Here is a 27052-nt window from a genome sequence, read left to right as displayed (position 1 = left end):
CCCCGTCTGACAAGCATAATTTGGCATTTTCATGAACGAATGGAGGGACGCATAAGTATGGGTGTTAGGCTGTTTGATTCCATCCCACTTCTCTAAACTAAGAGCAATATCTAAAGTGAGAACTGTGATGGTCGCGTCTCATTTAGATAAGATCTCAATGATTTAGTTACTTAAAACTGTTTTCCTGTTAATGATATAAATTATCTTTAATAACTAAAGCATCAAAAGTATCAATATTTTTATTTGACATTTGATATTAGATGATAAGGATCTGGTATCATCACCAACACAAACCAGAAACTGACATGTCCAGTGTGCGGCAGAACATACAAGTCAAAGATTGGTTTTATCAGCCGTTCCAAGACAAATAACTGAAAACACAAAATACCCTATATGCAGAAAGGAGAAGTCATCGGCCATTAGACTCCTGTCATTAGGCTGGAGAGTGAGAAAAAGAGAGACTTGCGCTGTATGTTTTGGGTCATTGTCATGCTGAACATACCCAACCATGTCTCATCTTCTGTTTTCTGACTGAGGTCAGCAGGTCATCCAAAATTCTTTGGTGTATATATATGACCTTGTGCATCAGCCTTTTAATGCGCTGATTCTACAGAGCCAAATTTTTGTGTCATCTAAACTGAGCATATCACATTCTTACAAGCCTTTTCTAAAACTTTTAAATGTTCATTGGAAAACATCAGGCAGGCCTGTACGTGTGTTTTCCTGAGGAGGTGGACCTCATGGGCTGCAGTTAGGGCTGGGCGATATGGCCTTTGATTAATATCTCGATATTTTTAGGCCATGTCTCGAAACACGATATACATCTCGATATATTGCTTAGCCTTGAATTAACACTTGATGCATATAATCACACCAGTATGAGGATTCTGTGTGTCTACATTAAAACATTCTTGTTCATACTGCATTAATATATGCTCATTTTAAACCTTGATGCAGAGAGGGAAATCACAACTAAGTCAATTTATCAAAACTGTATTTGTTAAACAGTTATTAAGCAGTGGCACAAACATTCATGTAATTTCCAAAACAACGTGCAATATTGTCAGAGACATTTTAAAACAATCTATTAGTGCACTTTTGTTCAGGATGTCACTAAGATGATATATCAAAACAAGACTAAATTAAAGTGCACTTTTTGTATAGAACGCCACTATAATAGTTTTAAATAAATAAAGTGCACTTTTGTGCATGGTGTCGCACAAGATATTTCAATAACTGTCAAATAAAAATGAGCTGCATAATAGGATATCAAATAGTGTTCGTCCTTCGCAATGTGGTAGGTTATTATGGCTGTTATCTCCTTCTGTTGTGGACTATTTTTTTTCATTCGACGTTGATCTGGAAATGGTGTTGATGGTTGCTTTGGCATTTTGTTGGGTGTGGCAATGGTCAGAGATGTTGACATGCAGAGTTTCAAGCAGTCATTCTCTAGCAGGTGATTTTTCATATGATGCTACAAATTAGCAGTAATGCTACTTTTTCTATCAACGCTTTTGCCACATACTTGACATATTATGGTTGTCTGTTCAATATATTCTCGCTTGAAGCTAAACCACCGCCAAACGATGGACTCCATGCTGTTTTTCTTGGGAATTCATTCTTCTTCCAACATTTGTTACCAGATTCGCACCTTCTTTCTCTCGTAATACCAGTCGCACCGCTCCGCTAGCACTAGTGGTGTAACGGTACACAAAAATTTCGGTTCGGTACGTACCTCGGTTTAAAGGTTACGGTTCGGTTCATTTTCGGTACAGTAAGAAAACAACAAAATATAAATATTTTGGTTATTTATTTACCAAATTTGTATACAATGGCTTTATCCTTTTAACATTGGGAACACTGTAATAATTCTGCCCACGTTAATCCACATTAAACTGCCTCAAGTTGTTGCTTTGATTAAATAAAATGACAAAACCTTTCTTCTACATATAAAAAGTGCAACATTAAACAGTTTCAAGTCAACTCATCATGCTTAATTTATTACAGCATTTGTAAATGTTATATTTTTATCGACATGTGATAGCAGGGACCCTGCCATTCAAAACTAGGCTGCTACAATACTAATGATTAATGTAACTATAGCTGAAAAAATAGTACAATAGCAATAGGATAGACTATTCATCCCTGAACACCATGGAGTTCAATGAAATAACAGACAGACAGGGCTTTGCTGCCCCTAACACACACACACACACACGCGTACACGCACGCACACACACACACACACACAGCAAAATGAGCTAACGTTACGCTAAAAGCTAATTAGCCTTCACCTTAAGCCAGAACTGCGAGCGAGCTGAGTGGCAGTTTAAGTTTCTAGATGGTCAACGGGCTCATAGTGATGCTAGTAATAGTTGTGACTGGGAGTTGTTTTTTATAATTTGGGGAGAGTACGCTGTCCGCTGCTCCCCTGCTAAACACATATCTGCTCGATGCTGAAGCATTGACTACATGCGCTCTGAATAAGCACTGTTGATTGGCTTTGTATGTAACCAATCAGATGGTTGTGTGGGTGGAACAATGCAGGGTGCTGAGACATAGGCAGAAAGCAGAGCAGCTTGTGAAGACTTTTGCTTACAAACTCGTTCGGTACACCCGCGTGCCGAACCGAAAGCCCCGTACCAAAACAGTTCAATACAAGTACACGTACCGTTACACCCCTAGCTAGCACCACAGCTAATGTTACCCATTCCGCTGCCTCTCCGCTCCGCGAGGGCGTATGACGTTTCACGCGCGACAGTATGTGACGTATGTTACAAGGTGCGCTTGTTTTATGTCTCTGTGAGGAGAGACAAGAAAGACTGAGAAACACCTGTAAAGTAATGCCCGCAGATAAAAGCAACTGCGTGATAACGTACAGTATACTTGAATATCACTATATAGTCATTTTCTACATCGCACAGAGACAAACCCGCGATATATCGAGTATATTTGATATATCGCCCAGCCCTAGCTGCAGGATCTCTACTCATTATGATATGGGTTACCCAAGTTTATCTTGGTGACTGTGGTCTCAGATTCCTTGAGATCATTACCTAGCTTCTCCCATAATTCTGGGCTGATCTCTGACATTTTTCAGAATCATCTTTACCCTAAAGAGTATCTGGTATGAACTTCCAGGGCAAGGGTGATTGAAAGTCCTCTTGCATTTATTCCATGGTCCCTTTAACGTGTTAGTTGAATACATGGAATGTTTTATAGTTGTTTTTTTTTTGTCATTATGAACCACTGATCCACAGATACAAATGGAGCAGACATTAACACCACTGACAGGACGGAGGCTATGGAATTCTTGGGTTCTCTATGATTCTGATTGATTGGCCTTACTGTAGAATCAGATATCTACACAAAGCGGCTGGCATACAAGCAAGTGGCAGACAGAGGGGAAAGAAGGTTGGCAAGGCTGAACGTGTCAATGGTTGTCTAGCGTTTTCTCTTGTAATTTTTTTGTCAAACACTCTGTCTCCTGGCCCTCAGGGCAGTCCATATGCCTTCCCTCCTGCTCTGATCTTCCATTCACCATGACCAGAGCCATCCAAAAGCACACACAGTGCCAAGTAGCTGAGACAGCTTTGTATAACTACAACTCTATCTTGCATATTGGCCCATTGCAACAACAAAAATATTTCATGACTGTTAGACCTGTTTCATACTTCTGTCGCCATATGAACTCTACTATAGTTGCTGTCTCACATTGAAATGGATTACATTGTGTTGAATTCTACTAAATCTGTGACTGCCACTTTTCTTCTTCTATATTTTCTGGTAATGTGGTGAATACGAATCGCACATTTACACATCAAATGTTGTAACAATGATCAGAAACACACTAGAATAGGGATGGCTATCGTTTATGTTTTAACTTAATCTAATACTAAATTCATTTTTTAAAGAATGATGCCGGTGCTTTAAGAGTTACATTTTTGGGGAATTTTGCCTATCATTCACAATCCTTGTGTGAGACAAGAACACTTTTTTTTTTTTTTAATCATTTTTCCTCGTAAATAATGGTAGCAAAAATCAGCTAACAATGTAGTTAATGAGACTTACTCTACTTGGCCTATAAAGCGCTCTAAAAAAAATCCAATAACCTCCAATGTTTTATATACACACTGTAAGTATATACTGTATGTAATGTAATAACAGACTTAGCGTGTGTGTGTTGGCGCAAGTGAAGGACGACTGCTGCTTGTTGAGAGAAAAGATAATTTTTTTGCTGATAGGTTAGGTTACTTTATTAGTACCCGAAGGTCAACTTTTTCGTCGCCGTTACGGCGGACAGAAACCGGTTTTACTCAATTAGGTGATTGTTGACTTTCATTTTCCTTCTTTCATTGTCCCTATACCATCTTGGTAAAAGTCACAGTGGGCTGTTCCTTATTCAAAAAGGACAGAGACTGACTCTCATACACTGGAGATTGTTTGGGCACTTGAGTCCACATGTATGATAACCGGCAAGGTATACAAAAAATGGGCTATACCAAAACCGAGGTACCACTGTATTTTAGTAACATTTTTTAAGCTACACTAAAAGTATTTGTGACCAGTCAGTATAAATTGTAGATAAGATCTGGTCAATCAAAGAATTGTATATAGTAATACTATAAGAACCTGTTGTTTTTCACACCACAGATATATATGATACTACAGATATACACACGCACGTTTGCGTGTGCGTGTGTATATACAGTATATAAACGTGTGAGCTTGCATCCGTGCGTGTATACATAAGTATATCTACATATGTGTGTGTGTATATATATATATATATATATATATATATATATATATATATACATATATATATGTCTTGATTGGATTATCCGGAGAATAGTGCTCGATACCGTGGTAGAGCGCAATATGTAGGTGTGGGAAAAAATCACAAGACTACTTCATCTCTACAGATCTGTTTCATGAGGGGTTCCCTCAATCATCAGGAGATTTCTCCAGAAATCTCCTGATGATTGAGGGAACCCCTCATGAAACAGATCTGTAGAGATGAAGTAGTCTTGTGATTTTTTCCCACACCTACATATATATATATATATATATATATATATATATATATATATATATATATATATATATATATATAAGCACATATATATATATATGAAATGTTTGTTTTGGTGTCTTTTCCCCACAATTTCCTCCTCTGTCATCTTTTTTCTTCTTCTTTCTATTGCCTCCTGCTCCAATCCCCCTGCGCCAAACACTAAGTATATGCAAACATTTAATAAAATCGAATAAAAGTAAAGAAACGACAAGTATCCCACACTTCTCTTTCTCTTTTGTGAATCAGATACAGGCATCTACATCAACAATATGATTTGCCTGAGCGGCTAGAAGAGACAGATTTTAAAAAAAATAATTATTGTATATATTTTTTTTTAAACTTGAGACGTCCCACGGGCCAGATCCAGACCCCCAGGTTGTAGTTTAAGGACCCCTGGTATATACGGTTGAAGTATCATACAATGTAGTCGTCTTCAACAATATATACAGTATAATGCTACTTTAATAAGTGGATGGGTCCAGAAACCTTAGGGTTCCTGGTACGACTCCATGGAGCTTCCGCCGTCCTAGTCACTGTTAAAAAGCAAAAAAAAAAGTTTATTCAATTAGAAAACTTTAAACTGTCACACTTCTGCCTTGACTTGCCACAGCTACACCACAGTTTAATACAACATGTGTCAGTAAACATTTGTATGTGATAGGTTTTGGAGTAAGTTAAAAGAGTGAGCTGCACCCGTTTTCCATCTAGTCCAACATGTGCTTCTGGAAAACTGCTGGAGAGACACAAAACTGTGACACAAACACACACACACACATTAACCTCATAACAGGTTTAAACAGTATGTTTGCATGCATGAATACTGAAACATATGCCATCTGTCCTGCACTGATGCTGTATTTTAGTGTGTTAATTTTACACATTTACTGTAGATGCTTTGCACTTTTAGGATTAGTGCAAGCTATTGTGTGTCTGTGTGTAGTGGTTGATTGGCAGGGATAGTGGTAATGTGGCTGAGGTCAGCATATGGCTTAGTGTGATAGCAGTGTTGTGTTTGTGTGTGTCATCTGAGCATGTATGTGTCACCGCCGTTCCCTTTCTGTCACACTGTGTTCCCAGTGAAATGATGGCAGCTTTGGGCATGTAGCGCTATTATCCCCCCATATCCACACACATACAAAGACACACACACTAAGAGCAGCCAAACGCCTAGCGGTCTGCCTGGCTTCTCTTTGCCAGCTCCCTCAATAAAGCCTATTGTCCCAATAAGACTACAATCTGTTTTGTGTGACAAGAAGAGTCTGTTCCTCACAATGATAGAAAGGTGAGGGCACAACCTCACAAATTGAAGACACTTTGTTATTGCTGATGCTGAAATTAAAATCGGGTCGTGCCATCTTTGACCCTCATTTAACTTCCAAAATACTTATTACCATACTTGCTTTGATAAACAACCACAAAGGCTTTATTGTTGGTCTTCTGTTCCCTGACTTTGTCATATTATATGTCTGGTTGCATTTAATTTTCTAAACAAATTTCTTTTTCCATGGGGGGGTAAATAAATATGACATTTTAGTATACCAAATGGTAGTAAAAAAATAATCTGTGTACAAAAAAACTAATTCACAGACAGGCTAAAACAACAGGTGGTGGTTTATCCCAAATTTGTAATGGCATTTTAGTAGATTATTAGTAGAAATTAAGTAAAAAAAAAAATTAAGGAAAAGGTGCTCCACAAAACAATGGCATATTTCGAAAAAATAAATTTTTGTGTGTGCACTGGTAGAGCACAGTGGCGTTACAGCTAAATATACCACTTACTGTATACAATGTAGGTGTTTCCCGTTTATGAGTTTGGACATCAAATATCTTGTCTTTGGAGTGCATTCAACTGAATATGGGTTGAAAAGGAATTGCAAATCATTGTATTACGTTTATATTTAAGTCTAACACAATTTCCCAACTCATATGGAAACGGGGTTTGTAATCAAACTATTTTAGGACTCAAATATTGTATCAGATTAGTATCGGTGTAGGCCAATACTTAAAGGCCCACTGAAATGAGATTTTCTTACTTAAACGGGGATAGCAGGTCCATTCTATGTGTCATACTTGATCATTTCGCGATATTGCTATATTTTTGCTGAAAGGATTTAGTAGAGAACATCGACGATAAAGTTCGCAACTTTTGGTCGCTAATAAAAAAGCCTTGCCTGTACCGGAAGTAGAAGCCGATGTGCGTGTGACGTCACCGGTGTGAGGGCTCCTTACATCCGCACATTGATTGCAATCATGGCCACCAGCAGTGCGAGCTATTCTGACCGTGAAATCGACAATTTCCCCATTAATTGGAGCGAGGAAAAAAGATTTGTGGATAAGGATAGTGAGAGTGAAGGACTAGAAGAAAAAGAAAAAAAAGACGAGTGCAGTGGGAGAGATTCAGATGTTATTAGATACAAACCCCGTTTCCATATGAGTTGGGAAATTGTGTAAGATGTAAATATAAACGGAATACAATGATTTGCAAATCCTTTTCAACCCAAATTCAATTGAATGCACTACAAAGACAAGATATTTGATGTTCAAACTCATAAACTTATTTTTTTTTTTGCTAATAATAATTAACTTAGAATTTCATGGCTGCAACACGTGCCAAAGTCGTTGGGAAAGGGCATGTTCACCACTGTGTTACATCACATTTTCTTTTAACAACACTCAATAAACTTTTGGGAACTGAGGAAACTAATTGTTGAAGCTTTGAAAGTGGAATTCTTTACCATTCTTGCTTGATGTACTGCTTTATTTGTTCAACAGTCCGGGGTCTCCGTTGTCGTATTTTACGCTTCATAATGCGCCACACATTTTCGATGGCAGATATGTCTGGACTGCAGGCGGGCCAGCAAAGTACCCGCACTCTTTTACTACGAAGCCACGCTGTTGTAACACGTGGCTTGGCATTGTTTTGCTGAAATAAGCAGGGGCGTCCATGATAACGTTGCTTGGATGACAACATATGTTGCTCCAAAACCTGTATGGACCATTCAGCATTAATGGTGCCTTCACAGATGTGTAAGTTACCCATGCCTTGGGCACTAATGCACCCCCATACCATCACAGATGCTGGCTTTTGAACTTTGCGCCTATAAAAATCAGGACTGTTATTTTCCTCTTTGTTCCGGAGGACACCACGTCCACAGTTTCCAAATATAATCTGAAATGTGGACTCGTCAGACCACAGAACACTTTTCCACTTTGCATCTGTCCATCTTAGATGAGCTCGGGCCCAGCGAAGCCGGCAGCGTTTCTGGGTGTTGTTAATAAATGGCTTTGGCTTTGCATAGTAGAGCTTTAACTTGCACTTACAGATGTAGCGACCAACTGTAGTTACTGACAGTGGTTTTATGAAGTGTTCCTGAGCCCATGTTGTGATATCCTTTACACACTGATGTCAGTTTTTGATGCAGTACCGCCTGAGGGATCAAAGGTCCGTAATATCATGGCTTACGTGCAGTGATTTCTCCAGATTCTCTGAACCTTTTGATGATTTTACGAACCGTAAATGGTGAAATCCCTAAATTCCTTGCAATAGCTCGTTGAGAAATGTTGTTCTAAAACTGTTCGACAATTTGCTTACAAATTGGTGACCCTCGCCCCATCCTTGTTTGTGAATTACTTAGCATTTCATGGAAGCTGTTTTTATACCCAATTATGGCACCCACCTGTTCCCAATTAGCCTGAACACCTGTGGGATGTTCCAAATAAGTGTTTGATGAGCATTCCTCAACTTTATCAGTATTTTTTGCCACCTTTCCCAACTTCTTTGTCATGTGTTGCTGGCATCAAATTCTAAAGTTAATGATTATTTGCAAAAGAAAAAAGGTTTATCAATTTTAACATCAAATATGTTGTCTTTGTAGCATAATCAACTGAATATGGGTTGAAAATGCTTTGCAAATCATTGTATTCCATTTATATTTACATCTAACACAATTTCCCAACTCAAATGGAAACGGGGTTTGTACATTTACTAGGATAATTCTGGAAAATCCATTATCTGATTATTGTGTTACTAGTGTTTTAGTGAGATTATAAAGTCATACCTGAAAGTCAGAGGGGTGTGGTGACGGCCTGTGTCTCTGAGTGAAGCCATGGAAGAGCCAAGAAAGTCGCAGCTGCAGGAAGAACGACACAAGCTCCGCTCATGTTTACGGTAAGAGCCATCTTATTACCACAATTTTCTCACCGAAACCTGCCGGTTGACATATGGTAGAGAAACATGTTCGCTTGACTGCTCTGTTCCATATTAAAGCTGGCTACAGCCAGCCGAAATACACTGCTTTCCACCAAATGCATTTTTCTTTGTAGTATCCATTAATAATTGAACAAATTGAAAAAGATTCAGCAACACAGAAGTCCAGGATACTGTGTAATTATGCGATTAAATTGGACGACTTTTAGCCGTGAGTGGTGTTGGGATAAAATGTCCGCTCCAACCAATAAGGTGACAAGCACGCGTCATCATTCCGCAACGTTTTCAACAGGACACTTGGCGGGAAATTTTAAATTGCAATTTAGTAAACTAAACCGGCCGTATTGGCGTGTGTTGCAATGTTAAGATTTCATCATTGATATATAAACTATCAGACTGCGTGGTCGGTAAGAGTGGGTTTCAGTAGGCCTTTAAGGCTCCAATATCAGTGTTGTAGTAACTTTTATTTAACCAGATAAAAAACCAATAAGATCAAGACCTCGTTCACAAGAGACATGAAAAAAATGTATCGGGACACACTTTTATATGAAGGGTAACAAACAAAAAGCAATAAATAGAGAAATAAAAAATCTTTTATAACAGGACAAGAGAGGAAGTTTGCATAAATACAAGTACTCACACTGGTAGGCAATTTTTATGTGGACATAGCTCAACTCATGGGCAGCACAGTGAAACAGGGGTTAGTGCATGTGTCTCACAATACAAAGGTCCTGAGTAGTCCTGGGTTCAATCCCGGGCTGTGGATTTTTCTGTGTGGATTTTGCATGTTCTCCCTGTGACTGCGTGGGTTCCCTCCGGGTACTCCGGCTTCTTCCCACCCCCAAAAACATGCACCTGGGGATAGATTGATTGGCAACACTAAATTGGCCCTAGTGTGTGAATGTGAGTGTGAATGTTGTCTGTCTGTGTTGGTCCTGTGATGAAGTGGTGACTTGTCCAGGGTGTACCCTGCCTTCCGCCCGATCGTAGCTGAGATAGGCTCCAGCACCCCCGCCATGTACTGACACTCCGCCAGTAAGCTGTGAGTGCTTTACCATGACTAAACCATCAGTGGCTTGATCACACTTTTGCTTGAGCAATCCACCCTTCCAAGCAGTAAATATCTGATCTAATATCTGATCTGCCCTGTGTTTGGATTAGAGTCATTGTAAATGAAAGCTATTTTATGAGTCTACTTGTTAATGTTTTTTGTGTGCCACAAGGTGTTTAAGATTCATGAAGGGCTCCCGTGTGGGATATATTGATAGTTTACTGGTTATGTATTCTTTGTATGCCAGGGCTATTCAACATCTGTTGTTTTGGGGACCACAGTTTCTGAAAGTGAAGGACAGAGGAACCAGACTTCTTCCTTCACTGTTATTCTTACTGTGTATATTCCTAAGGACCCGTGTCGTATACAGTGGACATTTGATTCTTTGCTTCTTTATTTGATCAGTTGCGAAATTTGGGGAAAAAAAGGATCCCTGTCTATGGGAACACTGCTGTTTTTAAGGGCCTACTGCAAAAAAAATTTCAAAGATCATATGTATGACATTGTTAGAATGTTTTAGGAATCTGTTTATCTTCCAAATTATTTTAACTAAACTCGCAAGCTGGTCTGGTTGTCATTCATTCTTACGGCCCGTGGGCCGCCAGGTGAATATATATTCACCTGGCGGATGACTGAACACCTGATGTGTTCAGTCATCCATTTCTCTATTTATCTTTTTAAAAAAGTATGTCCTTAAACCACAACTTAGTCAGTTGAGGTAGACAAACGTCATTGTTTGTTTTGTCAAATTATTTTCCCAAGATGAGATTTTCTTTTTGAATTCACTGCCAACATGTTTGATAATGTGTCAGTGAGTGGTTTTATTTGTGTAAGCAGAACAGTCCAGGACCACTTACATATTGAAAGTGCATTCAGATAATGTTTGCTATAAACATGCTTGTAATCAATCGCAGTTTGACTGTTCAGATTGTGATAGACAATTCTCATCTCATCCTATATGAACCATGTTCAGATGAGAGAAAAAACCTTTTCTAAGAGAATCTGTTTTAAATAATCTAGTAGTGATCGATTTTGCTATAAAGACTGCAGAATGGTGGCGCATGTACCGGTAGTCATGTCTGTCTGACAATCTGGTTCTGTGTTCGAATTTTGGTTTTGACCGCTCTGTATTGAGTTTACATGTTTTCCTCGTTACGAGTGGGTTATCCTTGGATACTGCAATCCAGAGGCCAACCAGCATCTATTGTCGTTTGACTATTGTTTGACCTTCAACAGTCCCTGTCAGGTTCGAACACTGGTGACATCTATTAATCAGACAAGAACCAAGGAACCAAGCAGACAAATAGCATTATTTTAGTTTTACTGATGCTCAAAGAGTCTGTTTTTATCAAACCATTTTTTTTAATTATTGGTTCATTTCTTCTGCTATTATTTGTATGTTCTCTCCTGAACAGAAAGCAGTTGTGTCGTCTGCAAATAAAACTAACTTCAAGTCCTTTTTAATTTCACAAATTTCGTTTATATAAAAATTAAACAATCTTGGTCCCAGTATTGATCCCTGGGGTACACAACAAGATATATCTAGCCGTCTTGACCCATTTTCACCCATTTTCACATATTGATTCCTGTTGGTTAAATAGCTTCTTATTCTTGATTAATTGATTTACAAAATGAGGTCCATTGTTACTTGATAGATTTAAATATACTCTATCTTGGTATTATATCTTTGCATAATGCTTTTGCTACTGTTAGCGCATCTGCTTTTCCTTTAGAAAATATTTCTACCCACTTTGAAAATGCATCTGAATTGACTAATGTGGACCCCACCCCGACTTAAGACAAGTTGAAAAACTTATTCGGGTGTTACCATTTAGTCAATTGTACGGAATATGTACTGTACTGTGCAATCTACTAATAAAAGTTTGAATCAATCAATCAATCTACTATGACCAGACAATACTGTTTTTCTTCACTCCTATTTAGTTCAATAAAATCCATACATAGATGTTGGGAACGGGTGTTGTGGTTTAGGGAATTGGCCTCACACAGGTCATGTATGCCTAACAAAAAGGTTTCGAATAAGCTGTAGGTACTATAGTAAATCTGTATAAGGGTCACCATCCCTCCTGTTGAGGCATGAGTACAATCATGGCTCAATACTGCTGCCCACTTATACAGATGTCTGGTAAGATTGGTTTATTGTCTGGACATACATAGATGTCTTCTCTGTTCCGTTTTTTATTTTTTTATTTATTTTTTTTATTCATTCATCTTTTTCTTTTGGAGGACTTTGCATGCCTTTTAGTATATTATTATTCATGTCACTAGTTTGTAGTTTAAAAACTTGAATTTCTTCTTCTGCTATTTGTTTTGCTGTTTTGTTCGCAAACGTGATATTGCGTCCGTTCCGTTGTGTGCTGCACATTTGCACATTGCTATTTTAGCTGGTAACTGTACCGCTTTTAATCATTCTTTTAATAGTTCTCCATGTGTTTACTGGTTTTCCTGTTGACGTAATCATTCCTCCATTTTGCCTTTGTTGTGCTAATGTCTATACTGTTGAGAATATCTGTGCTTTGTCTATTACTTCATGTAATTTTAAGTAACATTTTAAACCCACTAAAACTGTCTATAAGTGAATTAAACTATAATTTTATAACTCAGAAGAGACATTCTTCAATTACTTTATATTTTTTATTTGTAATAACTATTCAACAATATTCAAAGCAAAACGTTGTAATGGTTATAGTAATTCTCCTGCCCTTGCACCGACTGAGAAAATAGTGCTATTTACTCAGCACATCATTTAAATGTCATTATTTTACTGATTCTTGCGTCTTGGGCTTTTTAAACTATCATTAGTGTCCGTCAGTTACATTCGAGTATGCTGTCATGCCACACTTTTCACTTGTGCACTCTAACTTCCTGTCGTGTGCAATATTCTACAAAATAAAAGCATGCATTTATTCCCGTTCGTTTATAAGTCGCATACTATCAAAAGTCTAAAGCTAACTGATAGCTGTTGTGATTGACATGCTTCCTTTTATATTCTATCTTATGCCATTATCTTATCTTAGCTCAGCACCCAGATGTATGGTGTTCTTGCAAATATCCCCCAAAAAATTAATAATACAACCTAAGAATTGTATTACGCATAATACATTTATTTTCAAACCTCCACTCCTAATGCGCCGTGTACACACACACACACACACTTGGGCGTGTGTGCGCCTTATCCCAAGAGATAAGGCGAACAAAACTCAGAGAGTATTTTTATTTTCTTCTCAGGACAGTCTTGTACGAAGTGTTCTTTCCCAAAACACCATCATGCAGTATAACTGCTGTCGTTGTTATTGTTATCTAATATTTTGGTTGGCTGCATTCTTTTCGGGTCCCTTTTTGATCTTATATATATATATTGTTGGTTGTTCCGATACACTTTCACTGTATGGCGGTGGATTTTTTAATTTGTTTAAGGCTAATCTGCATTTTGTTATTGTTGAAGCGCTGGGTCTGGTGGCTTCTGTCTGTGCCTCTTTCTCACTATCTTCCTCTACAATTTGCCTATTTCTTCTCTTAACTGGGCCTTTCTCCTTAACTCCCTGGTGCAGCCACTGCTGCTGCCCACTGCTCCCCTCACCTCCCAGGGAGGAAAAAGGAGATGGGTCAAAGGCAGAGGACAAATTTCACGACACCTAGTGTGTGTGACAATCATTGCTACTTTACTTTTTACTTTAACTTTCATCTCTCTTAGCCTTTTATTTTTCCTCTTCTTCTTTCCTCAGCTAATAAAAATGTATACCTCTTTATTTTGCTATAAATATAAACTCTTATTATAGTTATTAATATAGGTTTTTATTTGTTCCATTATTTTAAAAATATACATATATATATTTGCATATATAACAGCGCTGTTTATATACACAAACATACATGTATATCTTCAGTCTACATTGTCTTAATATCTTATTTCAATATCCCCACATTATCTGTCGTACGCATTACTGTAGTTTATTCCATTTTGCATTAAATTATTCTTATACATATATATTTATATATATATTGATTTCTTCCCAATTCTTCATCTATTTTTACTTCTCTCTCTTTCTCCACACTACTCACAATAAAACTTACATTTAATACATCTATTTCTCTCCTTAACAACACATCAATTCAAAACGAATTAGTCTTATAAAATACAACAAGGTCAACAACAACCCAAAACCATATGTCATGCGTCTTTCTTAATCTTTTAACTTAGTATGACCTTATGATCACTCTGATCATTTTCTTTGTCTTTTGGTGTAGTCTTTGGAGATTTGAATGTCTCCTGACCTAGTAATGCTGAATAACCTTGATAGTTGTTTACTATATCACCTACTACCGGTAAATTCATGTTTTGAGGTTGACAAATTTCAGTAAGTCTGGATTCGTTTTTTCTTTTGCTTTCCAGTTTTAACATTTTAACTTGTCTTTTGGACTAACCTTTGGTTTACTTGTCCCCTTTCTCATTTTGAGAATTTGGAGTAATCCGTCGTCCCCTACAGAGCCGAACTTTTAAGGATTACTTTTTTCTTTGTTGTAAGATAGTGGTTTACTCACAATTTTAGTATGGAATGATAGCCTAGTGGCAATCACTTCCACACACTCTCACGTTCACACCTTTCACACTCCTTCTATTTGAATTTTCGGATCCCGAGGACTCAGTCGTCCTTTTATGGCCTCTTCTATTTTAGAATTGTCGGTTTTTACGTGGACTCCGAGGTCCTTAATTTGGCTTATTTTCAATGTTGAATCTTAAAGAATTTCCATTCTTTGTGGACTCTGCCGTCTTTCTGATTCTTAGGCCTTTTTACCTGTTTAGAGCCTAGGATTTACAGGGTTTGTTTTTGCGTCGTTAACCCTTAGTCACACGCTTTTGTATGCATCGCAACCCTTAGTTACACGCTTCACACCTTTTACACTTGTTTTACTGAATTTTCTGTTTCCGCGGACTCAGTCGTCCTTCTTTGAACTCTTTACCTGTTTAGAGCCTAGGATTCACAGGGTTTGTCTGTGTCTTTAACCCTTAGTCACACGATTTTCCCATGTGTCGCAACTCTCAGTTACACGCGTTTTCTATGCGTCGCAACCCTTAGTTACACGCTTTTTCTATGTGTCGTAACCCTTAGTTACACACCTTTTCCCATGCGTCGTAACCCTCAGTTACACGCTTTTTCTATGTCGTAACCCTTAGTTACACACCTTTTCTATGCATCGCAACCCTTAGTTACATGCTTATTCCATGCGTCGCAACCCTTAGTTACACGCTTCTTCTATGCATCGCAACCCTTAGTTACATGCTTCTTTTATGCGTCGCTTTTTTCTTTTACGCGTCATAACCCTCAGTTACACGCTTTTTCTCTTTGTAATTCAAAATGTACTCACTGAAATCTGCGTTCCTTTCTCTTGTCTTCGGTTCCCGTCAGTTATTCCGATCCCAGCCTTGGGTGAAGAAAATCAGCTCCTCAATGGGAGATGTGGGTGCCATGGTTTTCCAACTTTACTCACCCGGCTGGAATCGTCAGACTTGTTGGGATCCGGCTCGAAGGACCAAGAAGATGTCAGGTTCAGACACTGGTGACATCTATTAATCAGACAAGAACCAAGGAACCAAGCAGACACAGGGTTAAATAGAGCTCATGAGGAGACACGTGTTTTGGGCTGTACTCTAGTTACAGATCCAAACAACGTTCTAAAGTACAGCCCGCGTGCCTCCTGTATTTATTGAGGAAATCCCTATTACATCATTGTGACTAAGGGAAAAGGGGGGAGTGGACTCGACAAGATATGATAATACAAAATTGCAAATATGTTGACACTTGGTGCTATCGCCCAGTCTGTTCTTGTGCTGGTCCCAGAACACAAAGTTTGGCCTTGGCAGTCAGCAGGCGGTATCTGAACAGAACACTCATGGAAATGAAAGGCAAGCAATCCCTCAGATTGCTAGCTCTGCACAAATACAGAAAAAACCCTTCAACACAAATTGACAATACTTTATAGTAACGGCCCATAAGCATATAGTTATGATGATAATATATACATAATTTTTCTAACAGTCCCACATTAATTGGTTGATTGCTCACCCTTGTCTTGAAATTGAAAACTCAGCTGTACTGTGTAGGAATAATGTTCACTTGTGTGCATGTGTGAAAGGCTAATATAGGTGACGACTGCAGACAAGAAAAAAATGCATCTTCTTAATTAGATAATTATTGTCACACTCTTCTTGATGTTCGACAACACCCATGTTGTGTGTGTTTCTGTGAAATAAGAAAAAAAGCTATAATTGCACTTTGTTCTCCTTAGTGGTAAAAGTGATAATATAAAACTTGTGCCCAAGCATGTCAAGGAGCGAAAAGTCGTAATTAATGTATCACTTTGTTTCCTTCACGACCCCTGCTTCTGCATTGAATTAAAGAACCGATTGAATTAGATAAATGTGACAGTGAAAGTGAGTGAGTTTGTGTGTGTGTGCGTGCGTGCGTGCGTGCGTGCGTGCGCGAATGTGTGTGTGTGTGTGTGTGTGTGTGTCTTCATGCACAGTGAGTGTTGCATTAGACAAACCCATCTCTGTCCTCAGTACATACAAGAGACACGTATGCACACACACACACACACACACATACACACACACATAATGAAATCTGTAAGCCTTGCTATCACATAAAGATATAAACCCATTAGCGTGTTCCTTTGGGCATGGACACACACGCATGTACACATAGGTTTATCATTACATGCTGTAAAGCTTTTCCAATTGTATTATCCCTCTGATATCCTTCTTTCTGTTGTCTGTTCCAATGCCTCGGGTGGAGCGGACAGATAGGGGGGTGGTGTGTGAGATGCTGAGTGAGATACAAGGCGTGTGTGTTGTTGGGATGTGTCATAGGCAAAAGTTATGCATAGTATATTTTGTACTTTGGCTGCCAATTTATTTAATTGTCCAGTGGTGGTGTAATTTGTAACACATAAAAACGGGAAACCAGTGTGCATCTTTTATGAGGATATATTATGCAGTTTTTACGGTTTGTGTGCTGCTTTTTAAAAATCACTTTTAAAGGGGACAAATTATGTAAAAACATTTTTTCTTCAATCAATCAATGTTTATTTATATAGCCCTAAATCACTAGTGTCTCAAAGGGCTGCACAAACCACAACGACATCCTCGGTAGAGCCCACGTAAGGATAAGGAAAACTCACCTCAGTGGGACGTCTGTGACAGTGACAATGATGACTATGAGAAACCTTGGAGAGGACCGTATATGTGGGCGAGTCCGCCATTGTTGTCTTGTTGTTGTAGTCCATAAGTTCATTCTCTTTCTCCATCCAAATTTTGTGGTGTAGACTGGTTCGTACATGCACATGCATTCTCTGATGTTCTTATCTCTTGTTGTTGTAGTCCATAAGTTCATTCTTTTTCTCCATCGTAATGTTGTGGTGTAGACTGGCTCGTACATGCACATGCATTCTCTGATGTTCTTATTTCTAATACTAAATAGCGCAAAGTTTGAACTTTAGGCAGTAGACTCGCTATGGAAGGGCTAAAAACTACAGCATGGCTGACGGGAGAAGACGCAGTCAAGGTGGAGGCACATAAATAAACCGCCCACAAAACGGCACATCCTTAAAGGCCTACTGAAACCCACTACTACCGACCACGCAGTCTGATAGTTTATACATCAATGATGAAATATTAACATTGCAACACATGCCAATATGGCCGGTTTAGTTTACTAAATTACAATTTTAAATTTCCCGCAGAGTTTCCTGTTGAAAACGTCGCGGAATGATGACGCGTGTTTGTGACTTTATTGGTTGGAGGGGACATATTAGCCAGCACCACTTGCGGCTAAAAGTCGTCTCTTTTCATCGCGCAATTACACAGTATTTTGGACATATGTGTTGCTGAATCTTTTGCAATTTGTTAAATTAATAATGGACAAGTTAAAGTAAAAAGATGGAGATGGGAAGCTTTAGCCTTTAGCCACACAAACACACGGGGTTTCCCTGTTTAAAATTCCCGAAGGTGAAGCTTTACTATGGATCAGAGCGGTCAAGCGAACCTGGTTCCCGACCACTTGTCAACCGTCAGGTTTCGGTGAGAAAATTGTGGTTAAAAAGTCACCTCTTACTGGAGATCAGCGGAGCTTGCACCGTCCATGCAGCTGCCGTGACTTCTTTCAGAGACTGGCGTCAACACACCCGTGGACACACCCCTCCGACTATCAGGTACTATTTAACTCACTAAAACACTAGCAACACAATAGAAAGATAAGGGATTTCCCAGAATTATCCTAGTAAATGTGTCTAAAAACATCTGAATCGCTCGCAATACAATTGCTTTTTTTTTTTTTACTTTATTTTTATTTTATTTTTTTCTAGTCCTTCACTATCAATATCCTCATTCATGAGTCTTTCATCCTCGTTCAAACTAATGGGGAAATTGTCACTTTCTCGGTCCGAATAGCTCTTGATGCTGGAGGCTCACATCATAAACAATGTGAGGATGTGAGGAGCCCTCACACCGGTGACATCATCGCCTGCTACTTCAGGTAAAGGCAGGGCTTTTTTATTAGCGACCAAAAGTTGCGAACTTTATCGTCGATATTCTCTACTAAATCCTATCAGCAAAAATATGGCAATATCGCGAAATGATCAAGTATGACACATAGAATGGATCTGCTATCCCGGTTTAAATAAGAAAATCTCATTTCAGTAGGCCTTAAAGAGACGGTCAGATAACGGCTTGAAGATGGTCTGTAAAACAAAATGGATGCAACATTTTTACCAAAGAACCACCATTAAATGTTATGTAGACCATAAGGAAGTGTTTTAAATGTAGAAAAAAATCACAATACAGCGACCCCTTGAAGGTATTTAGAAGGCGACTCGGCAGTACAAATCAATTTTATTTAATACACCTACAGGTTTTAATGAGGGCTGCAACGATTCATTGATTAATGAAGTTTGAAAAAAACATCAATTAGGATTTTGCTACACCCATCATTTGTTGAAATAAGTAAATGTGAATGAATGCAAATGTGAGTGAATTAAATGAGAGCGAAGTGCCGATGAAGATAGATGGCTCAAAGAAAAACGACTCGGCGGAAAGAGAGCAAAGGGCCCTTAGAAGATGAGAAGGAGGGTTTCCAATTATTTAAAAGTGAAAAAGACAGACATTGTGAAATGTAAATGTGGTAAAATGTATGTGAATGGATTCTCCAAGCATCATTGCTCTGGCTGCGTTGAGGCTTCCAGCACGATTACTATGTGTAAATACTTCACATCCTGTGTAATTCCTCTTGGTTGGAGCTGTCCCTCGATATGATGGAACCACAGGCCTGGGGTCCATCCCCTTTCTGTGTGGAATTAGTTAAAGTTTAAGTACCAATGATTTTCAGTTTCTTTCTCTGTATTTGACCCATTCCCTTGTTCACCCCCTGGAAGGTGAGGGGACCAGTGGGCAGCAGCGGTGGCCACGCCTGGGAATCATTTTTGGTGATTTAACCCCCAATTCCAACCATTGATGCTGAGTGCCAAGCAGGGAGGTAATGGGTCCAATGTTTTTAGTCTTTGGTATGACTCGGCCAGGGTTTGAACTCACAACCTAACGATCTCAGGGCGGACACTCTAACCACTAGGCCACTAAGTAGGTCATCAGTAGCATGTTTCCCCCTATGACTGCGTGGATTCCCTTTCGGGTACTTGGCTTCCTCCCACATCCAAAGACATGCACTTGGGGATAGGCAACACAAATTTTTTCCTACAGTGTGAATATTTGTCTGTCTCTCTGTTTGCCCAGCTATGAAATGGCGTCTTCTCCAAGATGTCTGCCTGAATGCAGCTGTAATAAGGTTCTGTCGCCCCCGCAACCCTGTGAGGGACAAGCGGTAGGAAATGGATGAATGGATAGAAGATTCCTGCTGTTGTCGTTCGACGCCGCTCGCGTCAAAGGCTCACCAATGTGGAAATGTGTTATTGATGAGGCAGGAGATGAACATGAAATGCATAAACAGTTATAGTCTCTACTTGACGTGACAATACAGGCATGTGATAATCGGAAGTTCCCCTAACCGGGAAATGGAAGTGCAGCTTGTTGACCTGTTGTGAGCGCCACAACAAAATACAAGAAAAAACGACAAATAGTGTACAGAAATACACATAAGACATAAATCAGACTTAATTTAGGCCAGAAATAAATAGAATTATCTTTAAAAAATGATGTAAGCGCTAAGTGACGAGACATGACTTCATATAGAATTTCAAAGGGGTCATGTTATAATTTTTTTTCTACATTTAAAATACTTCCTAGGGGTCTACATAACATGTAATGGTGTTTTTTGTCAATATTTTGCATGAATTATGTTTACAGACCATCTTCAAGCCTTGCATACTGACAAGAGTGTCTTTTCAGGAGGTGCCGTTTTGTCGGTGGTCTTATTTACGTGGCTCCACTTGGACTGCATCTTCTCCCTGTCATCCATGTTTTAGTTTTTAGTGCTTAATGCTGGACTGCAATGGCAGACTCGTGCGAAGATCTTCAGGTAAATCTCTGCCATACATGTGGATATCCGCTGACGTAACACTTGGGGAAAAAAACGTCACAATCATAAATTCCAAACAGCTCGTTTTGGGAAAGTTTGAAAGAAGGCAGGATTGTTGTGTAAATATTTTCGCCATCCCTCCTTGGTTTGATTTAAAGGTTTTGATACCAAATACACAAAAACAGTTGGTTTTGCGTAATAGGTCCACTTGAAAAAATTGCATACTGGGGCCAAGCACGACTGCATACTGTATGCTTTGCAAATTGTTTTGTGTCCTTTAAATAACTGCTTATCCACGGAAATACCACCTTTTTGATCCCATGCCAATATGATTTATTGATTAAATTGTTGAGATTGATAGTGTGATGTGCTTTACTCTGTACAGTACTTTTTAAATTTTTATAACTTTATACTTCATCAAACTACTGAAAAAAAGCTTTTACCAATTTAAACAATCATCTGGCTCCCTTTTTTTTTTTTAAAACAAAATAGTCAACAAACTTTTGCTTTGCAATGAAGCATAAACACAGTATAATACAAGTGTTTATAATTTGATGTTATGATTAAATATACAATAATATTATATTTAAAAAGACAGTATGACCCCATCTACACGGCCACACTCCTATTTCAACACACACACACACACTGCGCAGTGGTGAGCCCACCTCCTAATGTGCTAACAAGCTCCCTCTTTGGCCCGTTCGCCTCCACTTTCCCTGTTACAAGTGATCGCAGGAGTCGTACACCACCACAATGAGCCGCACGGCAGGAGAGATAGAAGGAAAGAAAAGGGCTAAAATGGATGGAGAGAGACTAGGAGGGAAAGAGCTGGAGAAGACTTGGAATTGTCACTCTTTTCACTCATGGCAACTACGCCAAAGAAAATGAGTTTCTGACTCAACATAAAAGAGACATTTTATTCATCTCACTCTTTTTCTACCTTTCTTTGCACTACTTTTTCCTCACACATTTCTCCTCTTATAATGTTCCCCTCTTTCTTTCTTTCTGTCATTCTTTCTGTAGGGAGATATTTTCTGCTAATGACTAAAAGGGGCCCATCTCAAATTAAATTACAGTGTATTTCATAGTTATGCCTGTCATTCGAGCGGCGAATGGGAGGATTGGAGGCAGATATGTTTAAGGGATTATAGCCTGTTATGTTTATTTCTCATAGATTTTTACTACTATTTCTATGTGACTGCAACCATTTGATTGTCAGGCATTCTTTACTGAGTGCCATATGAAACCAAGCAATTCCTTGAATTGAAATATCTACATTTTAATATTAAGTTTATTTTGCCTGTAAGTCTTATCGATTGGTGTACAGGTAGATCCAGTTAGCGGAATTTAAGCCTTAGGGATTTAAAAAAAAAGTGGTTTTATGCAAAATACCTTCTTTTTCAGAAGCTCCAATGCATTTGGACTAAGTAAAGACAGCAGTGCCTCTCGATTATTTTCTGTAATGACCACCTTGGGGGACCGGACATTTTCTTAAAAGTCTTCAATCCAACAATTTCAATTTAAGGCCTTAAAATGCCTAGAATTCTCATAAAATCTCATAAAAGGTCTTATATATGATTTCTAAAGGTCTTAAAAAACTATTTAACATTACTTTTATTCAAAACATGCATGAACTTCAGCCTTGATTTTAAATGTTTCGATTTTTGAGGACGCTATGATGTAACAATCCATTTTCTACCGCTTATTCCTTTTGGGGTCACGAGGGGCGCTGGTGCCTATCTCAGCTACAATCGGGCGGAAGGCAGGGTAAACCCTGGACAAATCGCCACCTCTACAATACGTAACTAAATTAAGCTACCTGTGCTGCCCGGTCAGAATTAATCGCGCACCACTTAGTGTACTCTGCGCACACAGCGGTGTGTTGTTACAGCTTCGCATATCAGCGGAGAAAACTAAATGAAAGCTCACAGCAAAGCCGAAGTTACTTGCATAAGATAGGTAAGTGCAAGTTCAACGATTTTTGGATCAAGGATGATCAATTTCCTGCATGCTTGAAACCGGTGGATGGAAAGTATTAAGTGTTTAGGACCTGGTTGTCGAGCCATCGAGGAGGGAAGTGTTTGTATGCTATGCGGTGAAAATTAACGGAATGATAATTTAAAAGTAAAAAATCTGGGATAAATCGGTGTCAAAAGATGCTGAAACGTCACAAACACTTGCACAACTATACAAAGAACAACTTAAACCCCCATTCAGGAGTGTTATGTTGATTAAATGTCGCCACTTGCCTAAGGAAATCAATATGAGATTTTTACTTGTGAAATCATTCTATTGCATACAGTAAGCACACGCCAATTGCTTAGTGGTAGTAATGTATTAACAGCAGTAAAACTATATAAAAAAACTAATGCTCTTATAATATATTTTCCAATAATTTCAGGTCAGCTTTTCATGTTAAGTCTTTTTTCCAAGTTTATACAGCTACTGACATTAAAAGCGCTAAAGTTTGTCTGTTTAGTGTTCACACTCAGTTTACAGTAGGGTGAGAATACCAAGATTTGTAAATGTCATCTTCTATCCATCCATCCATTTTCTACTGGTTGTCCCTCTAGGGGTCGCTGGGATTCTATCCCAGCTGCACTTGGGTGGAAGGCGGGGGTACACAATCTTGTCATGCTTAAATAAAAAACAGTCTTAATTTATTGGCAACATTTTGTTTTTCAAAAGTCACCACAAACAGGTAAAATCATTATCATACATATCAAATACAAAATGATTTAAGCAAATTTGAATATTATCCACAGTATTCACATCCAAATTATGTTTGAGGTTTGCACGCCATTATCACTTTCTTTCTTTTAAAACTATCGCTCAGCACTTTTTTTGTCAACTTTGTGCAGATACAGTAGTAGTAGAAAACAGTTCGCAAGAAAACAGTTCCATGGCAATTCTGAAAAATGGCTGTTATGATGTTTGCTAATATTTTTTTCAGTGAGTTTACAATACAGAGGATTCTGGTGTATTTAGTTAGTTTGACGATTGTGTTTTCCAATGTGAAAGAGCAGTGGATTAATTCTTATACCTACAAAATATTCTGGCCCTCTGATTTTCCTTTGCCTTTGTACTTTTTTTATCCATATGTTTATGAAATGGTCTTAAATGATATCCATTATGGCCCTAAAAAAAGTCCCAAAAGTCTTAAATTTGACTTGTTGAAACCCGCAGCGATCCTGTATAAGCATCCTCCCTGGAGGACAGTAAATATCTGAACATGCGGCACTACCCCACTGTAGAAGGATATGCTAACTGCAAGTTAGAGCTCTTGAACCTAAACAAAATATGGGCAGGTCGATACCAATTTCAACAGTAACAATACCAAGTATTGTCTATAGTATAGTCAATACTACAGTGGTTGGATAGATATTTTTTTATTATTGCTTAAAATTTTTTCTTGTTTTATGAAAATCTTTTGTTATTTTTTTTACAATTTCAGGAAAAAAAAAAGTCCCTAGACATATACGTAGGAGAGCTTTAAGGGCAAAAATCAAAGGATTGAATCAGAACCAATGGTAGAAAATTATTGAAATATTTAATTGACTTTGTTAGACCGCTATCCTGTGATTTTGTCTGATTATGATTGTGATCAAAAATTGAATAATTCAATGATTTTAAACATTTAAATATCAGTAACTGCATTAATATGACCAATAGTGCCCCTGCTACTACTGTACATGGTATTGGATCAATACACAATCTTGCAGTATCTCCTAAAACTAGTTAAAGTATTTAAAGAACATAAGAACAAGTGCTTATTATATTTTAACAGATGTGTAAGTGGAACCATGTTACAACAGAAAGTAACCAGATTTTAATTGAAAACTAGCAAGTATACTATTAATAGTTTTGACAAATTAATACAACCATGAATGAAGCAATACGTTACTGTATATGTCAGCAGCCAAATTAGGAGCCTCTGTAACCCGTTTTGAAGTGGTTCTGTTATCACTTACATACCAAATAATATATTGCGATATATATCGTATCGCAGGAGGGCTGCAATCGTGACACAGATTCTAGGCTGTATCGCCCATCCCTATTCTGGACCAACAGCACCTGGATGTAGTTTGTAGTGGGGGGACATGTTCTTCGCTTCAACTGTTGGGTAAAGCTGCGATGCCACATTATAATAAATCCTAAAAACTGTTTAAAAAAACTTTTATTGACAAGGTTAGTATATATTTACATACACTACATTGCTTTTATGTATTTCTTTTTACACATATCTACCAAGTGTGCACACACATTCAAGTGTGATACAGCAAAGCAAGAAAAAGCACATGATGAGATCACATATAAAACCGGTGTGAAGACGCGGATTTTGAAACTGTTTGACTGCTGTGTTTCCCGTAACTGTCTGTATACACACTCGCACATACACGCAGAGGTTCACACTGTGTTTTTACTGACTTTTGGCTGCTGGATTTGAACTGCTTTATCTTTAGCCTCTCTATCCCAACTCAGCATGTCACTTACTTTGCACCTCAAACCGCCATGACTTAGTCAGAAAGTAATCCTTTGTTTAATTTGTAATGCAGAAGGGACCAGCCACATAACAATGTTTTAACTGAGAACTTATAAAAGCTGTTGTCTCAAAACAAAGTCTGCAAGTGAAAACTTGAAGAAAATAAAAAGCAAGGCCAGCAACAGTCATGTGCTTCTAATAATTTTAATACAAACTGCGCAGGCGCTACAAAACACGGACCGGTTTTGACAATGTCTTTGTCAGTATGCAATCTCCAACAAGAAGTGATGCACTTAAATAGTTACAGCTGTGGTCAATTAATTGATATAATAAATCAAGAACAACTTCAAAAATGAAAGTGCACAAATAATTGACAAAATGGAAAATTTTACAAAATAAATCAAAGACTCAGTACAGTATCATAGGAAAATAAAGGTGAAAACTTGCACATGGCAGGCAGACGAAGACCTATTCTTCAGGCCGTCTCAGTTTGGTACAGTACCGTTAGGCTTGGACTGCATTCACACTTGATCAAATGAACGCTACTAGAAGAGCAAACAGAATCGTGTTGGTTTTAACCTGACCAAAAATGACAAGCATGTATGCAAACCAGACCACACTTAAGTGGTCTGGGTTTTTTTTCGCCCAAAGCCCGAGTTCCAATTGTTCCATGCTTAAAAAAAAAACGTGTTCTAAGCCCCAAATGTATTGGTCTCTGACAAAGGTTATTTTGGATTGGATAAAACTCTGAAAAAAGCACATGTGCTCATCATGCATGACTCATATTTTGAGTCATTCTGTTTATTTATACAGTATTATGCATAGTGGTAGTTCTTATTAATAACTGACAGGAGTAACCTAAGGATGGTTGGATGCCCGTGTATGTGCTTGTGCATTAACAGTCAAGCCCAGACTTAACTCTTCTCGTTTATCTCTGTTTACCATCAGTGAAATGTTAACAAAAGCTACAGTATGTAATCCTAAATTAATGCTTTTTTTTTTTTACTCTTCTTCCTTTCCCCTAGTGCTGTCTGTCGTAGCACTTTGAAGGAGCCATCTTATTGTTATTATCATTGTCTCTAACTGGATCAGTTACCATTAGACCTGAATCCCTCTCCTTTTGAGGCCCATAGGCCGTCTCTCTAAAGCAATAGAAAACCCATGGGCGCTATTGTAAATGTCTGACCCATTCACCATCAGACACACACACTGAGGCCCAGACGCAGATTTCATTCTGAAGATTCATTGTCTTACTCAAACAGGGACACGTGCACACACACACACACACACACACACACACACACACACACACACACACACACACGCACACACACACACACACACACACACAAACACACACACACACACACACTCTTCCTGCCATTGACAATAATTTGTTATTGGAGCTGGGGGAGTAAATGGTAATACTATAGCGAGATGATGTGACTGAGTTTTGTGTGTACGTGTGTGTCGACGAGACTAACCGCTGTGCCTGGATGTCATTATGGTTGGATGTATGACTATAGGACCGAGGACAAGAGCATAAATGTCATTCTATCAATGAGATTATCTCTAATAGATGGGCAGTGGAAGTTCTGGTTTCCATTTACTATGCTCTCTGCTTAGTCCCTGCATCGCTTTTTCAGTCTATGGCTGAAGGCTGTAATACAAATGACAAATTGGT

At 38.5% G+C, this 27052-nt stretch overlaps 1 protein-coding gene and 1 long non-coding RNA gene across 11 annotated transcripts in view; one reads left to right on the top strand and one right to left on the bottom strand.

Moving 5' to 3' along the window:
* Positions 1–27052, top strand: part of ralgapa1 (Ral GTPase activating protein catalytic subunit alpha 1) — a 155100-nt gene that overhangs the window by 112366 nt on the left and 15682 nt on the right. The window lies entirely within an intron of this gene.
* Positions 5157–16367, bottom strand: LOC133549900 (uncharacterized). The gene is made up of 3 exons (XR_009806199.1): positions 15724–16367; positions 9136–9207; positions 5157–5610 (listed from the first exon to the last, which is right to left on the bottom strand). It is a non-coding gene; the product is annotated as an uncharacterized LOC133549900 (long non-coding RNA).

The sequence above is a fragment of the Nerophis ophidion genome, linkage group LG03, assembly GCF_033978795.1.
Source record: "Nerophis ophidion isolate RoL-2023_Sa linkage group LG03, RoL_Noph_v1.0, whole genome shotgun sequence".
NCBI lineage: Eukaryota > Metazoa > Chordata > Actinopteri > Syngnathiformes > Syngnathidae > Nerophis > Nerophis ophidion.
Note: the sequence above shows the minus strand (reverse complement) of the source record. Positions and strands in the feature narration are given on the sequence as shown.